The sequence below is a fragment of the Oncorhynchus kisutch genome, linkage group LG5 (assembly GCF_002021735.2).
Source record: "Oncorhynchus kisutch isolate 150728-3 linkage group LG5, Okis_V2, whole genome shotgun sequence".
NCBI lineage: Eukaryota > Metazoa > Chordata > Actinopteri > Salmoniformes > Salmonidae > Oncorhynchus > Oncorhynchus kisutch.
Window position 1 is genome coordinate 19990263 of NC_034178.2, and position 17564 is coordinate 20007826.

General features: G+C 42.0%; 1 long non-coding RNA gene across 2 annotated transcripts; it reads right to left on the reverse strand.

Annotated features, from left to right (window-relative positions):
• Positions 1–2851: 2851 nt before the first annotated feature.
• LOC116374180 (uncharacterized) lies at positions 2852–6463 on the reverse strand. 2 transcript variants are annotated; one of them, XR_004209968.1, is made up of 3 exons: positions 4584–6462; positions 3397–4392; positions 2852–3185 (listed from the first exon to the last, which is right to left on the reverse strand). It is a non-coding gene; the product is annotated as an uncharacterized LOC116374180 (long non-coding RNA). The 2 variants fall into 2 exon arrangements; XR_004209969.1 differs by lacking the exon at positions 2852–3185 and having other exon boundaries at positions 3474–4392; positions 4584–4754; positions 5178–6463.
• Between the last annotated feature and the right edge of the window lie 11101 nt (positions 6464–17564).

Consider the following 17564-nt stretch of genomic DNA (forward strand, 5'->3'; position numbering starts at 1 on the left):
TGTAATTGAATCTAGCTATGTCTTGCCTTTAATGTAAGGGCATGCAAAGAAATTGGCTTGACTTATCAACAGCTCTAATAATTTGACTCCCACAGGAAATCTACACGGGCAATTCTAGAATATACTATATATATCCTAGAAACTTGGTTAAACTATCATTATGACATCATGGATGAATTCTACAATATACTACATAGCTTAGAAACCTGGTTAAACTATCATTATGACATCATGGATGAATTCTAGAATATACTATATAGCCTAGAAACCTGGTTAAACTATCATTGTGACATAATGGATGAATTCTAGAATATACTATACAGCCTAGAAACCTGGTTAAACTATCATTGTGACATAATGGATGAATTCTAGAATATACTATATAGCCTAGAAACCTGGTTAAAAAAAATCATTATGACATCATGGATGGCCAGTCTTTGTATTCATAGTGTAGTGAATTCAGGGGGTAGCCCTGAGCTGAACTCAAACCTGTGTCCAGTGACTGTCAAGCCAACACCTTATAACTGTTACGCCAAGATGTCTGAACTTCTTGACGAGATCGCTAGGTGTTGGGTTATGGTTTCTACAATATCGTTCTCTATGAATTTGAGAGTGGTTACACTTCTCCTTCCCCCATCTCTCAGCTGTTAACCAAACCAGGTCTTTGGGTAGCCATTTTGATGCTGTTTAAAAAAAAAACACACAACCCAGCAATCTGCAGTTCAAACAATAACAAATCTGTCATTCCACCACTGTTTTGGTAATTACCTACAGACAGACAGACCTATGGATGCAAGGACTGACCATCCATTATATCAACATTATAGTTTTAACCATGTTTTAACCATGTTGAGGCAATACAGTGTTGATCTACATGGTTTCTAAACATTATAGGGAAAAAAGCTTATTTGGGGATCTGATGGGGTACAAGAGTTGAACTAAGCTCATGAGGCATGTGTTGTATTCTTAATAGAATCAATGGCTATAAATAAATAATTTAAAAGTCACAATATGGATGTAGCAATTGCAGATTTCCGCTTTAACACCAAACATCAGTTCAACTGCAGAGTTTATGCCTCTGTGTTTAAGACAGTACTTACTAGTGTTAATCAGGGAACGGTTTCTCAAAACCATCTTATTGGCTAAATTCATCGTTAGAACCATTGGACGCCTTAAGATGCATTTGGCAACCTTGAGCAGGTATCAAGTTTCTTCCTCTTCTTCCTTTTTAGATGTAACAGTCATCTCCCCCTCCTCCTCTTTCACTCCATGAACTGCATCCTCCTCTCCTTTTACTGTAACATCCTCCTCCTCTTTCACTCTGAACGCGTCTTCCTCTTCTTTCACAGTAACAGCCTCACCCTTGACTTCTTGTTTTACTGTGATATTCTCCTCTTCTTTAGCAGAAGGAGAGTAGCTTCGTGACCGCATGGTCGGAGATGTTAGCTAGGCTAGCTGACAAATAACAACAACACCGTAAATATTAAATTAAAATCGGATAACTAACTAGACGAAAGAAGTGGTTTTAAAACACAGTGGCTAATATACACTAAAGCGTCTAAAGAGCTTTATTGGTTCAGGTAATTTGTCTAGCAAGCTACCGAGGTGGCTGACTAACTGTTGCTGCTGTTGAAAGAAGCGTTCAGTCCACTAGGTTATACGTCACACTAGCAGCATTGCCTAAAAGTCGCAGACCGCCATTGCTGACTGGAGTGGGTAACGTAGATGAGTAAAATGTATATTTTATTTTCAGACAAAAAGTTAAAGGGTAGGAATCAGGGACGTAGTTAGAACTAAAATATTAATTAGCCCCCCTAAATAAATCAATATCAGTCAATATATTATTTCTGTGATTTCTTTTGTTCGTCAACTGTTCCATCGCATCTTAAACTTTCTATCAGGCCGGCACTAGGACCGGGGAAGCTGCTGCTGCACTAGTGACTGTTAGACTTTCTTCAGCAAAGATGGCTGAAAGAAATACTAGGAGAGAGGGGTACCCCTACACAGAACTGAACTGGATCAAAGATGGCAGACAGAAATACTAGGAGAGAGGGGTACCCCTACACAGAACTGAACTGAATCAAAGATGGCGGACAGAAATACTAGGATGGAAGCAAATGTAAGGGACAAAAAAAATTACGTAAGGGATTATAACGTCATAACGAATCATGCAAAAACATGTACAGTTGACAGGAATGTTATGATGATTATAATACCTGTATACCTATGGATGTGTAGCTAGCTATCTAGCCGATCTGTGTATGGACACAAACGTTTGGTATACATATTAGTTCAGAACAAAGCTATGAACCTCAGCTATCATAGCCAGTTGTATCAACTTCAAAACACCCTGAACGAAATTAATGAAGCCTCTGGATTGAGTAGAATATAATATCATGTTGTGCCAAGGATGCAAGTCGTATATACATGTAGTTATTACCATGCATGAAATCCCCACATTGTAGGCTGTACATTTAATATATTAACTGATTATGTACTCTACCTTGGTAAATAAACGTGCAGTTTAGGTATGAATGTCTTTGAGATAATTTTTCAGTCATATCCAATACCAGGAGTATCAAATTTCAGCCTTTGAATGACGCTGTGTCTGCATGTATGTATTACAATTATACACTTCAACAGTGTTTACCAATCTTTGTCCTGGGACATCAACGGTTACACATTGTAACTAATAGACTAGAAACAGGTTTTAACTAGTTAATTCATATATATAGAAATATAATTTAAAAAACAGTACACTACACTTCCTATGCATAATATAAACTCAACATCTAATGCCCTTCATCTGCATTGATCTGATAAACACAGGATAGGTGGAGTATTTCATCAAATTAGACTTAATTTCAACCAGTAGAGAATGTGAAACGCTTTATTGAAAAGATGATTATCCGAATACAAGTTTCATTCTGTACTTCAATGCACATCTGTTGTGCATTATAAAAACAGAGGAAGAAATTGGAGGTGGCGGGAGAGGTGTTAAAGACAGAAAGGGAAAGAGGTAAGCACATAGGAGCAGGGAAGGCAGCACATGATTAATGAATCACAGTGCTACATATTCTCTCAGTTCATCACAATTACATAATAGTGTCTCACGTCGGCACAAAGTTTATCTTAAAAGCAGGCGAGCTGGTGATGATGGGACTGGGGGTCACATCAAAACATATCTACAGACGAGAGACAGATGGAGAGAGATAACATGTTTAAGCCTTGTGTTTTTATTTCTTTCCCCCAACATTTTTAGTCATCAATCAGGAGGTGAAATGCAAAACTGACCTTGGATCATTAACTCTGGGTCTACTGCATCTCTATCTGTATTTCAATGTAAAGCATCTCTTTAATAATACTTCCCGTTGACCTTACCAAGTGACCTCTCACCTCTGATCACGCTGTGCCCTCTATGTAGCCAGTTCAGATGCAGGAGGGGTTCACCGACACAGCTGATATAACCTAGAGGATTTAGGGAGAAGGGGAGAGAGGGATGAAGTGAAGGAGAGAGACTGTTATTGAGAAAATAAGGTAGTTAAAGCGACAGTGTTCAACAGGAATCTGTGTGTGGCCTCACCAGGTGTCCACACCACACTAAGTGGCTGCAGAGTACTTCATGCTGAAAAACATGAACGGACACACAAGGACAAACAATATAGCGTAGTTATAGAAATAACGAAGTGTCTTACTATTCTCCATGGATGCCCCTCTTGCCTATTCTTTGAAGGTGGAAGGATTCACAGTTATACACCTGAGCCTGCTTACTGCACAACACAATCCATCAATCAGATTGATACATGAGTGTGTAGGTGTGGGTCATAGGGTGTCTAATTGTTCTACATTTTTTCAACATGGGTGATTTAAAATAGCCTGTTTTGTTTTTGCACAGACATCACAACCTTACCTAAACAGCACCCTCAGCTGAGAAGTACAAATCAAAGGGAGAGAAACTGTGAATGGAATAACTGCAGTTGACATAGCTAAGTAAATGGAAGAATACTCTTATTGCAATGTGAATGGCTCTTAAAAGAGCCTTTGGTTGTGCATAGTGTAGTCTACGGTGTTGCCAGGGAACAGCGCCCCCTTTGAAGAAGTAGGAGGTGAAGATCTCCTGCACAAGAATTGCCTCTCTTGCTGTGTTGTTGGACCCCATCCTTGAAACATCCTGCAGAGCAGCAGACTCCTCCTCTGGCACACAGCGGTAGCTGCAGATCCCCTCCTGGTCCTCGTGTCCATCCTCATGAAGTTACGCAGGACACATGTAGCCTTCACACACATGAATTCCTCCAGGAGGCAGTCCCAGATGACCCTGGTCACCCAACCTTGCAGTGCCCTACACGTTAACTGTTGGCAATCGTTTTGAAGGAATCACCAGTTACAAGGTATCTGTAGGAATATGGAAGACAATGTAATTATTAGACTTTTATAACACCAGGTCATTGTGGATTACTAAAGTATAATATCCCTGAAAACAAATCATGATAACATTGGATTGATAAATGCATGGGCACACATATGTGCATGTGACAATAACAGGATCATATCAAGGATGGCTTCACAAATTAATACATAAATACCACTTGAAGCTTGATGATGAGTTGATCATTTGAATCAGCTATGCAGTGTGAAGGCAAAAACAAAAATGTGCCCCTCTTTGAGTGCCCAGGACTGAGAACCACTGCTCTTCATTGGGACCTCTTCCTATGTAGACTGGCTTTCATAGCGCTCTTTTTCTGAGGACAGAAAACCTCACAAGAAACACACTTCATTATAGTCAAATTACACCACACTGAATATTATGTTACTATTATCTCCGTCCTCAATTCTAGGGACAGGAACTACACAAAAGTACCTGCCCTATCCAGAATAGCCTCCTCTCTCACTGACAGTTGGGGCTGCTATCCTTTAACCCTCCATGGCTGTTAGCTAGCTACATTTGGAGTTTGTTTTTAACAGTGATAAATACATCAAGATAGCTAATATGAAGCTAGGTAGATAGTGATATTTCATTCACTTAGCTATCTATCAATACAGAATGTGAAGTTGCCTAGATAGCTAGCTAGCCAACTAGATAACTCATTTAACGACTCATTTGAGTTAGCCTGCACTGTAGCTAGTTAGCTAATAATACATAGATTAATTTTTTACATTTTCAAAATCTATGTACTTACTTTCTTACTTGAATTGGTTCTCCCGGCCATGTGGACAACTGGAAACAGGGCAGCAAAGTTTGTCACCAGATAGTTTTAGAGGATATTACCATTGAACTATGTACCCATTTAATAACCAGACTGTTATGGGTGTAAGATGGCAGAGTGATAACAACTGTTGGTAAATGTTCATTACTGCAACTCGTGTGTTTTACCGGTGTGCTTGAGATACCCGGATGTGTTGTGATGTACTGAATCAGACTGGTTACTCGCATCAATATCTCTGTCTCGCCATTTAACATTCAAACATGGTGTCAGAGTCGGATAACTAACCATGCTTTCCGCAAATTAGAGTCACCTGTTCTGGTTTACCAAACAAATGCTTATTTGAGTAAAATTTCGCCGGAATTGGCCTTAGCTAGAGTGAGTTTGCTAGTTAGCTGCAGTGTTGGTAGCACTGGTTAGACATGGCAGCGAACATTTCCCCTCCCGCCGTTATGAAGCACAGCGGGGATTGGAGCACGAACTGGGATACTGTCAGGTTCTACAGCGCCTTCGGCTTATTAACTTCACCATTCCAGCTGATCTTAACATTATAGACAAAGTCCAGACTGGGCCCCTGAGCAAGGAGACACTCCTAAGCAAGTACCATGATGTCTTCAACGCACCGGTCGAGTCAGTTCCCGGGGAAGTCCACTTTGAGTAGGACGTAGCAATCCAGCCTGTCCAGTGTGCACCCCACAATGTACCAGTGGCCATGAAAGTAGATACGAAGGCTCAGCTTTACAAATACGAAGAAGATGGCCACATCCTATCCGTCACCGAGCCTACAGACTGAATAAGTAATATGGTTACCATCAAGAAACCAGACAAGTTACAGATATGCATTGATCCTAAACACTTCAACCGGGCTCTGCGACATTCACATTATAATATGCCCACGTTGGAGGATGATCTTTACAAGCTCCCAAAGGCCAGAGTCTTCACGCTCGTTGATGCCAGAGATGCCTTCCTGCAGTGCAAGCTCGACGAGCCCAGCAGCTACATGACCACCTTTTGGACACCCTGGGGCAGAAAGAGGTGGTTGAAGCTTCCGTTTGATGGCTCCAGAGGTGTATCAGCGGAAACAGCATGAGCTGTTGATGGGACTCAGTGGCGTGGAACCCATAGCAGATGACATCCTCGTAGTGGGCTGTGGGGACAGTGAAGAGGAGGCAGAATGTGACCATGACGCCAAGCTGCTGGCCGTGATGGTCAGATGCAGACAGGTCAAGCTAAGGCTAAGCATAAAAAAGCTTCAGTTTAAAGTGTCAGAGGTCCACTTTCATGGGCACATCTTGTCCTCCACCGGATTGAAGGCTGTCTTAGAAATGACCCACCCATCTGACGTGGGTGGGGCGGCAGGGTAGCCTAGTGGTTAGAGCGTTGGACTAGTAACCGGAAGGTTGTGAGTTCAAACCCCCGAGCTGACAAGGTACAAATCTGTCGTTCTGCCCCTGAACAGGCAGTTAACCCACTGTTCCCAGGCCGTCATTGAAAATAAGAATGTGTTCTTAACTGACTTGCCTGGTTAAATAAAGGTAAAATAAAAAAAATAAAAAAAGGGAGTGCAGCGCTTCGTCGGATTCGTCACCTACCTGGCCAAATTCCTACCGCTGCTCTCTGAAGTGTGTGAGCCACTAAAGAGGCTCATGGACAAGGACACCATCTGGCATTGGCTCCCAAAACATGACGCAGCGGTGAGGGAAATAAAACAACTGGTCACCCAGACACCTGTACTGTGATACTACAATGTGTCAAAACCTGTCACGATTCAGAGTGATTCAAGCCAGTATGGACTTGGCTGTTGCCTCATGCAGGAGGGCCAGCCTGTGGCATTCGCCTCTAGGGCACTCACCCCAACAGAGCAGAACTATGTCCAGATAGAGAAGGAGTGCCTCAGCATTGTGTTTGCATGCCAACGCTTCCACCACTACCTGTATGGGTGCGACAATATTACTGCAGAGACAGATCACAAGCCCCGTATTGCTATATTCAGCAAGCCTCTTCTGAATGCCGCAAAACGACTGCAGAGCATGCTACAGGCCCTACAAAACTACAACCTCAAGGTGGTGTATAAGCCAGAGATGTATGTGAGTGACACGCTCAGCAGGGCTACTACATCAGGCACTCACACACGCTCCATGCATGAACATAACGCAGTGTGCAGCTAACAAACAAGTGGAGCAAGTGGATGTTGAACACATCAACCAGGCTGACTACCTCAATGTTACGGACCAGTGCCTTATACAAATCAGACAGCACACAAACAGGGACGAGCAACTCCAGGCATTGAGGTCTGTGATTCTGATGGGCTGGCCCAACTGCAGGGAAGAAACTGCTTTAGCCGTCAGAGAATATTGGCCAAAGAGGAGCTCAGTGTTCAAAACTGAGTAATATTCAAGTGTCAGAGAGTCGTTATTCCCCGGTCTCTGCGCCCTGAGATGTTGGCACGCGTGCACTCAAGTCACATAGGAGGTGAGGCCTGTTACAGACAAGCACGTGACACACTGTATTGGCCAGGAATGCAGAGTGAAATCAAAGACTATGTCAGTAAATGCACAGTCTGCATTGAATATGCCATTGAGCAACAGAGAGAGACGATGATGTCCCACGAGCTACCGATGCGCCCCTGGCAGAGAGTACGTCTAGATCTCTTCCAGCCCAGTGGCAAAGACTTTCTGCTGGTAGTCGATCATTACTCAGACTCCTCCCCGACCTCTCAGCAGAGACAACGATCAAACGCTGCAAGGCTCAGTTTGCCCGCTATGGCCAGCCAGATAGGGTAATTTCAGACAATGGACCCCAATTCTCCGGAGTTGAGTTCCGAAAATTTGCTGCAGGATGGGAATTCGAGCACGTCACTTCATCACCACGACACCCAAAAGCTAATGGGAAGGCGGAGTCCGCAGTAAAAATCGCAAAGAACCTCTGCAAAAAGGCTCTGCGAGAGGGCAAAGATGCCTGGAAAGCAATCCTGCAGTGGCGCAATACCCCGACAGAAGGCATGGATAGCAGCCCGGCCAAGCTCCTCATGGCACGGCGCTTAAAAGCAGCTCAACCAGTAGCCAGCCACCTCCTGGAGCCATGTGTGGTGACAGACGTGCTGGTGAAGCTACGTCATAGAAGACAGGTCTCCAAGTTCATCTACAACAAATCCGCAAAAGATTTACCTGAGCTCAGGGTGGGTGAAACGGTGCGAATGAAGCCACTACCAGGGGACCGGACGGGCCTCTGGAGACTCGAATCCTGTGTACAGAAAGTGGCACAACGCTCCTACTTGGTCGAAGTGAATGGATCACTGTACCGTCGTAACAGGGTTGACCTTCGGATTGCTGAGGCAGCACCTACTCAGAACCCTGATGGTCAAAGGGGTCGCATGATAAAAGATGGAACCCCAGCAAGTCACATGGGGCCTGAGGCACTGGGCGAAGAGCCAGGGGATCACAGGTCGGCCGCTCCCTCGCCCATCAATACTCCCCTTAGACAGTCAAGTGACACACCATTGCGGGAACCCGCAGTCCTCGCAGACAAGCCCCCTGTCTTTTCACGCTGCGGGCGTCTGTCCCAGCCACCAAAAATACTTAATCTGTAGGTTTCCCATCAGGGATTGTTGATAGACAGAGATAAAAGTGAAGAGAATATAAAAATGTGTTGTTGTTACCTGAGGGGAAAAAAAATACGAAACTTCATGTTGGAAATTATTACTAGGTTTGTTTTGTTAGTGAATTCACACCTCCTGTCCTATTTTATTAAAGGGAAGATGTTATGGGTGTAAGATGGCACAGTGATGCCATCTGTTGGTAAATGTTCATAATTGCAACTCATGTGTTTTACCGGTGTGCTTGAGATACCCGGATGTATTGGGATGTACTGAACAAGACTGGTTACTCGCATCAATGCCTCTGTCTCATCATTTAACATTCAAACACAGACCTTCATACAAACTTGCTCTGCTGAATTCTTGACGGAGTCACAACGGGCGGCCTAAGCGGCATCTAGTCCATCTGCTGACTGGACACAGTTGAGTAAAATGTATATTTTATTTTCAAACAAAAAGTTATTTTTACTCACCCGTGTAACAATAGAGTGCGTTTAAAGACTTAGTAACTTAGATGTAGTCATGATCTGGTTGCCTACAAGTACAAACAGTTATGTTTTTGTTTAATAGTTACACAATTAAAATTTCATTTTAAATATTTTCTTTACTCAAGTATGACAATTGGGTACTTTAGAACGATCCCTTGCATCATGCAGCCATTCCTCTGGATAACCCCGCTGTCTGAAATGCTCATCCAGACAGTCGGCTTGTTTGTCATAGTCACTCTGTGTACTACAAATCCTGTGTATGCGACTGCATTGGCTGATGGGGAGGATCTTTTTTAGGGGTGTCGGGTGGAAGCTGTGTCTGCGTAACAGGGATTTCCTGTCCGTCTACTTCCTGTATAGGTCTGTGCTAAAGCCACTCCCCTCCCTCTTAATCAAAATGTCCAGATAACTTGTTTCATGCTCATCAAAGGTGAGTGTGAATTTCAGATGTTCACTGCTTGTATAGATGAAGGAGTGGAATCGATGAAGTTCCTCTCCTGTCCAATGGAATAGAAGGAACACGTCATCAATGAAGCCTTTTACAGAGATTGATGAGGTGCTAGAATAGTTGTTAGGGCTGACAATCACATTCTTCTCAAACAACCCCACATACAGATTGGCATAATTAGATGCTATTTTTTTTAAACTACAATGACCATAATGACCTGCGTGTCTACTTGTCTTGTCTGTGTTTCTTTTACACCTGCTACGTAAAAGAGACCGAATAATGTGTAACAGTATAGCTTCCGTCCCTCTCCTCGCCCCTACCTTGACTCAAACCAGGGACCCTCTGCACACATCAACAACTGACACCCACGAACAATCGTTACCCATCGCTATTAGCACGCACCCCGCTAACTAGCTAGCCATTTCACATCGGTTACAAATGAACAATGATCAATGCTATCTGGGATCCTTGGGACATCCCTACGCTAAACCCTAACCTTAACCCCTACCTTAACCATTTTTAAAGACAACTTCAATGGGCTAGGGACGTCCCAAAGATGTATCTCTACCTGAAAATACATGATCTAAGTGATTGATAGTTGGTATTCAGCAGTCATAAAGTCTTATTTACTTTAATGAACTACTAAAATAGTGATTTTGTCAGACAGCAGCTCAACACTTTATTGACTGACTGATCCATTCATCCTTCCATCTCTCCTCAGCCTTCATCTCCTCTGAAGACCCAGTGAGGGTGGAGCTCAGTCAGAGAGCTGTTGAGGGACTGGTTAGGAAGAACACTTATTCAGCCAGAGAGGTGTGAGGTCACAGATGGTTTAGATGGTAAATAGTTATGCCCCCATCATGTCAGCAAAAGGGAATATGTTCCATCTATGTTTTTTTACATGAGTGCAAATTATCTACTGATATTGGTGTAATTTCTCACCCCTTTTGGTTGTATGAAAGTAAATTTCCCCTCAGGCACACATTTGTTCTTTGTTATTATGAAGGTAATTTGTGTCAAATGTTCTTTTCCCCACTCATTCACACATCTCTTTACATTGCTTATGCATATTCAGTGGCCTGACTACATCCAGACTGTCAAAGGCCCATCCTGGTAGATCTGAACCAAAGCACTTTGGAGTGATCAGATGACAGAAGTCACATTTAGGTGTCAGGTGTAACTGAGGCTGTAGATGCTCCATATCCATTACTTTGAGTGTTTCATATAATATGACTAAATGTGTTTCTGTGATGCAGGGGCAGTCAAGAAATGGAATGACAAGGTCACAGAACATGACATAAGCAGAGCTGTGGGAGACCACCTCAAGCCCCTGGTAGAGCCGGGGGTGGTGTTTACCACTCCACCACGCCTTCAGCAGGCTTGAAAAGTGGGATTTAGCTGTTTGATCCATTTGTTTGTTTCAGTTTTTAGTAGTTGAATCCTTTGACGTATTGTTGAGTTCAAAACTTTTCAGTTTCAACAAATGAACTGGGTTGGTTGAAAACCATACCATGCACTATTTTAACATAGGGGAAGATATACTGATTTTCATACTAAAATAGCTTTTGCAAAATATATAAGCTTGTTTTTTAGGAGGGGTTCTGAAAGACACTGAGGGTGTCTACTGAAAATTGACCAGTAACAACAGCTGGGACCTAAAAGACACCCACCATGAGACCCACTAAATCTGCCCAAGAGAAGGAAAACAAAAGAATAACCAACATCTCCTCCATTTCACGTTATATTCTACAATATACCTTCTACAATATAAACATTGTGTCTGCTGGCTGTCAACATTTAAAAATAAGAAAAAAACACTTATTTTGAAATATTATTTTCTCATTTTTTCCTTTTTCTTTCTATAGAATCCTAAAACTCACTAGCTTCTAGAACACTCGTCCCCTTGGAACGAGCCCAAACAAAACTCATGTACAATACGGAAAAATGCAGTCAAAATAAATTGTGCAGTCAAAATAAATTAAGATCCATGGCAACGCATATCGATTTGGGAGGAAATCAGGTTGAACCTGCTCTTGAAAGTAACACAACAAAACAAAAAACCACATGGAAATGGGAGATATATTTTACCTCACTGGTTAGACAACCTGCAGAAGATAGTCAGCTACATTTGAGTGTTGCATTTAAATTTAGGGGTCACTAAACAAAGAAAAACAACACTTACAGTGCCTTACGAAAGTATTCGGCCCCCTTGAACTTTGCGACCTTTTGCCACATTTCAGGCTTCAAACATAAAGATATAAACTGTATTTTTTTGTGAAGAATCAACAACAAGTGGGACACAATCATGAAGTGGAATGACATTTATTGGATATTTCAAACTTTTTTAACAAATCAAAAACTGAAAAATTGGGCGTGCAAAATTATTCAGCCCCTTTACTTTCAGTGCAGCAAACTCTCTCCAGAAGTTCAGTGAGGATCTCTGAATGATCCAATGTTGACCTAAATGACTAATGATGATAAATACAATCCACCTGTGTGTAATCAAGTCTCCGTATAAATGCACCTGCACTGTGATAGTCTCAGAGGTCCGTTAAAAGCGCAGAGAGCATCATGAAGAACAAGGAACACACCAGGCAGGTCCGAGATACTGTTGTGAAGAAGTTTAAAGCCGGATTTGGATACAAAAAGATTTCCCAAGCTTTAAACATCCCACGGAGCACTGTGCAAGCGATAATATTGAAATGGAAGGAGTATCAGACCACTGCAAATCTACCAAGACCTGGCCGTCCCTCTAAACTTTCAGCTCATACAAGGAGAAGACTGATCAGAGATGCAGCCAAGAGGCCCATGATCACTCTGGATGAACTGCAGAGATCTACAGCTGAGGTGGGAGACTCTGTCCATAGGACAACAATCAGTCATATATTGCACAAATCTGGCCTTTATGGAAGAGTGGCAAGAAGAAAGCCATTTCTTAAAGATATCCATAAAAAGTGTCGTTTAAAGTTTGCCACAAGCCACCTGGGAGACACACCAAACATGTGGAAGAAGGTGCTCTGGTCAGATGAAACCAAAATTGAACTTTTTGGCAACAATGCAAAACGTTATGTTTGGCGTAAAAGCAACACAGCTCATCACCATGAACACACCATCCCCACTGTCAAACATGGTGGTGGCAGCATCATGGTTTGGGCCTGCTTTTCTTCAGCAGGGACAGGGAAGATGGTTAAAATTGATGGGAAGATGGATGGAGCCAAATACAGGACCATTCGGGAAAGAAAACCTGATGGAGTCTGCAAAAGACCTGAGACTGGGACGGAGATTTGTCTTCCAACAAGACAATGATCCAAAACATAAAGCAAAATCTACAATGGAATGGTTCAAAAATAAACATATCCAGGTGTTAGAATGGCCAAGTCAAAGTCCAGACCTGAATCCAATCGAGAATCTGTGGAAAGAACTGAAAACTGCTGTTCACAAATGCTCTCCATCCAACCTCACTGACCTCGAGCTGTTTTGCAAGGAGGAATGGGAAAAAATTTCAGTCTCTCGATGTGCAAAACTGATAGAGACATACCCCAAGCGACTTACAGCTGTAAACGCAGCAAAAGGTGTCGCTACTATGTATTAACTTAAGGGGGCTGAATAATTTTGCACGCCCAATTTTTCAGTTTTTGATTTGTTAAAAAAGTTTGAAATATCCAATAAATGTCGTTCCACTTCATGATTGTGTCCCACTTGTTGTTGATTCTTCACAAAAAAATACAGTTTTATATCTTTATGTTTGAAGCCTGAAATGTGGCAAAAGGTCGCAAAGTTCAAGGGGGCCGAATACTTTCGCAAGGCACTGTATTTGTCATCACTCATATAAAATATCACGTTGACATCAATGGAGCGAGGGAGGGGAGATGAGGTTGCAGGGCCTGTTAAAACTGACAGCTCAAAAACCACACAGAGTCTAATGTTTACATCACTGGTTAGAGGACAATTTGTAGAAAACAGTTAGCTACATTTTGAAGTGTTGCATTTTGATTCAAGTGGCTCACCAACGTGGTATGTGTAACAACTCTTTTTTTGTTAGTCACTTTTTGTTAAATCACATAAATAGTACTCTTTCAATTCAGAGCCTGGGTCTTTCCCCTGAGGATAATATCCATATCATGTTGAAATCAATAGAACTGTCACGGGCGTCCTCCTCTTCATCTGAAGAGGAGAGGCGAGAAGGATCAGACCAAAATGCGGCGTCGTAAGTGTCCATGGTAAAATCTTTAATAAAGAAAGTACTGACACTGTATACAAAACAATAAACAAATGACGACCGTGAAGCTACAACATAGACAATCACCCACAAACAAACAGTGCAACCCAGGCTACCTAAGTATGATTCTCAATCAGAGACAACTAATGACACCTGCCTCTGATTGAGAACCATACTAGGCCGAAACATAGAAAACCCCAAATCATAGAAAATCAAACATAGACTGCCCACCCAACTCACGCCCTGACCATACTAACTAAATACAAAACACAGGAAATAAAGGTCAGAACGTGACAAGAACAAACATTTAGGGATCTACATTGTGACATCATAAAATTACTCCTTCTGCAATGTTTAAACATTCTACATTGTGACATGATTAAAATACTCCTACTACAATGTTAAACCAATCTACATTGTGACATTAATGAACTCATATCAGGAAATAACTCCATGTATTTTCTGATGTTTGATCAGAGATCTTTTATCAGAGTATCTCGTCACACTGATCACAGCTATGCGGTTTCTCTCCTGTGTGTGTTCTCTGGTGTAGAGTCAGATGGTTAGATGAAGTTAAACACTTCCCACATTGATCACTGCTGTAAGATTTCTCTCCTGTGTGTATTCTCGGATGTTGAGTCAGAGCGCTAGATGCACCAAAACTCTTCCCACATTGACCACAGCTACAGGATTTCTCTCCTGTGTGTGTTCTCTGATGAATTTTAAGGCCTGATGAGGTAGTCAGAGCAGCAGTGAGTTCTCTTCCCTGTGGATCTCTGCAGGTGTTTATTGAGGTGTTCTGATCTGGAGAGACTCTTCTCTGTCTCTTCAGCTTCATGAGGTTGTTGAGGCTCCCCAGAGGATCCAAGATAGTCCTGTATCTCTCCTGTGTGAACAACAAAGTCAGACAGATGGTTGAAGGCCCACAACAGCAGAAATCCACTGTAAAAGATGATGCCAACAGTGTAGCCATGATGTTGTACAACAATTGACGTCTGTAATGAATGTTAAAATTATTTTTGGTATTATTTTTTTTAAATGAGCAAGAAGTCATATTTTGTCTTGTTTTCACATTAGTAGTAACATCTAAGATTGTAGACTAGAAATAAGTTATTCAAGTTGTTTAAACTCTAAGCAGTGTGCCAGACGACTTTTGGTATCCAATATAGGCCCCTTTCTGTGTTTGCTAAAATTGCGGCACGAGGGTGATGCACATGCAATTTGATTGTAGAAACTCCTCCCTGATAGTGAGGAAACCAATAGTTATGGATGTAGTATATCTGCAAATGAGGAAACCGCTAGTTATGGATGTAGTATATCTGGTAATGAGGAAAACACTAGTTATGGATGTAATATATCTGGTAATGAGGAAACCACTAGTTATGGATGTAGTATATCTGCTAATGAGGACAACACTAGTTATGTATATTAGCTTAATACTTTTAAAAAAAACACTTTAACCTGTAAAAAACTCGTTGGCTAGCTTTTCCATCAGCCTGACAATGAGGGTTTGTACACTGTTTGCCAAATTGGCCATTAACTTCACCTAACAACACATATACCTATGTAATGAACAAAGAAGCACTTTGGTTGTTGTTGCATGACATACATAGTGTACTCTAGGACACATAACAATAACATAGACCTACTGTAGGACCCATAACTTCCCCTAACAACAAATGTTGTTATTGTACAACAGTGTTGTACAATAGCCTATCCATCAAAGAACAATTCTCTACACATTATGAGCAAAGTACCAGACTAATGAGCCCCTACAGTAAATCAAGCAGACAAAACATACTATTATAAACATCAATTTGAGTAATGAATGAAGAAGCACTTTGGTTGTTTTTGCATGTCGTGATGTTTGTCATTTGATTGGAATTCAGAAAATGATTTGCTGGATCAGCTAATGATAGTTGAACATGTGACTAACTAAACAGCTACAGTATTAATAATTACGTGTAATTATTGAAGAACCGCGTTAATGACAGTATCCATTTGGGTGTTAAGATTTTATAATTGATTTATTTCTCCTTTATATAAACAGGTAGGCCAGTTGAGAACAAGTTCTCATTTCCAAATGCGACCTGGCCAAAATAAAGCAAAGCAGTGCGACAAAAACAACACAGAGTTACACGTGGGATAAACAAACGTACAGTCATTAACACAATAGAAAAATCTATATACAGTGTGTGCAAATAGAGTAAGGCAATAAATAGGCCATAGTAGCAAAGTAATTACAATTGATCAAATTAACACTGGAGTGATAGATGTGCAGATGATAATGTGCAAGTAGAAACATTGGTGTGCAAAAGAGCATAAAAAGTAAATAAAAACATGGGGATGAGGTAGGCAGTTGGATGGGCTATTTACAGATGGGCTGTGTACAGCTGCAGTGATTGGTAAGCTGCTCAGATAGCGAATGCTTAAGGTCTCCAGCTTCAGTGATTTTTGCAATTCGTTCCAGTCATTGGCAGCAGAGAACTGGAAGGAAAGGAGGCCAAAGTAGGTGTTGGCTTTGGGGATGACCAGTGAGATATACTTACTGGAGCGCATGCTATGGGTGGGTGTTGCTATGGTGACCAGTGAGCTGAGTTAAGGCGGCCTAGCAAAGACTTATAGATGACCTGGAGCCGAATATGTAGTGAGTGCCAGCCGACGAGAGCAGTGGTTTATGGGGCTTTGGTGTCAAAACGGATGGCACTGTGATAGACTGCATCCAGTTTGCTGAGTAGAGTGTTGGAGGTTATTTTTAATAAAATGATATCATCGAAGTCAAGGATCGGTTGGGTAGTCAATTTTACAAGGGTATTTTTGGCAGTGTGAGTGAAGGAGGCTTTGTTGCCTAATAGGAAGCCAATTCTAGATTTAATTTGGGATTGGAGATGCTTAATATTAGTCTGGAAGGTGAGTTTACAGTCTAGCCCGACACCTAGGTATTTATAGTTGTCCACATATTCTAAGTCAGAACTGTCCAGAGTAGTGATGCTGGACAGGTGGGTGCGGGCAGGAATAGGTTGAAGAGCATACATTTAGTTTCACTAGCGTTTAAGAGAAGTTGGAGGCCAAGAAGGGGTGTTGTATGGCATTTAAGCTCGTTTGGAGGTTTGTTAACACAGTGTTCAAAGAAGGGCCAGATGTATACAGAATGGTGTGGTCTGCGTAGAGGTGGAACAAGGAATCACCCACAGCAAGAGCAACATCATTGGTATGTACAGAGAAAAGAGTTGGTCCGAGAATTGAACCCTGTGGTACCCCCATAGAGACTGCCAACAGGCCCTCCGATTCGACACACTGAACTCTGTCTGAGAAGTAGTTGGTGAACCAGGCGAGTCAGTCATTTGAGAAACCAAGGCTGTTAAGTCTGCCGATAAGAATACAGTGATTGACAGAGTCGAAAGCCTTGGTCAGGTTGATGAAGACGGCTGCACAGTACTGTCTTTTATCGATGCCGGTTATATTTTTGGTAACTTAAGCGAGGCTGAGGTGCACCCGTGACCAGCTCGGAAACGGGATTGCACAGCAGAGAAGGTACGGTGGGATTCGAAATGGTCAGTGATCTGTTAACTTGGCTGTCAAAGACTTTAGAAAGGCAAGGCAGGATGGATAT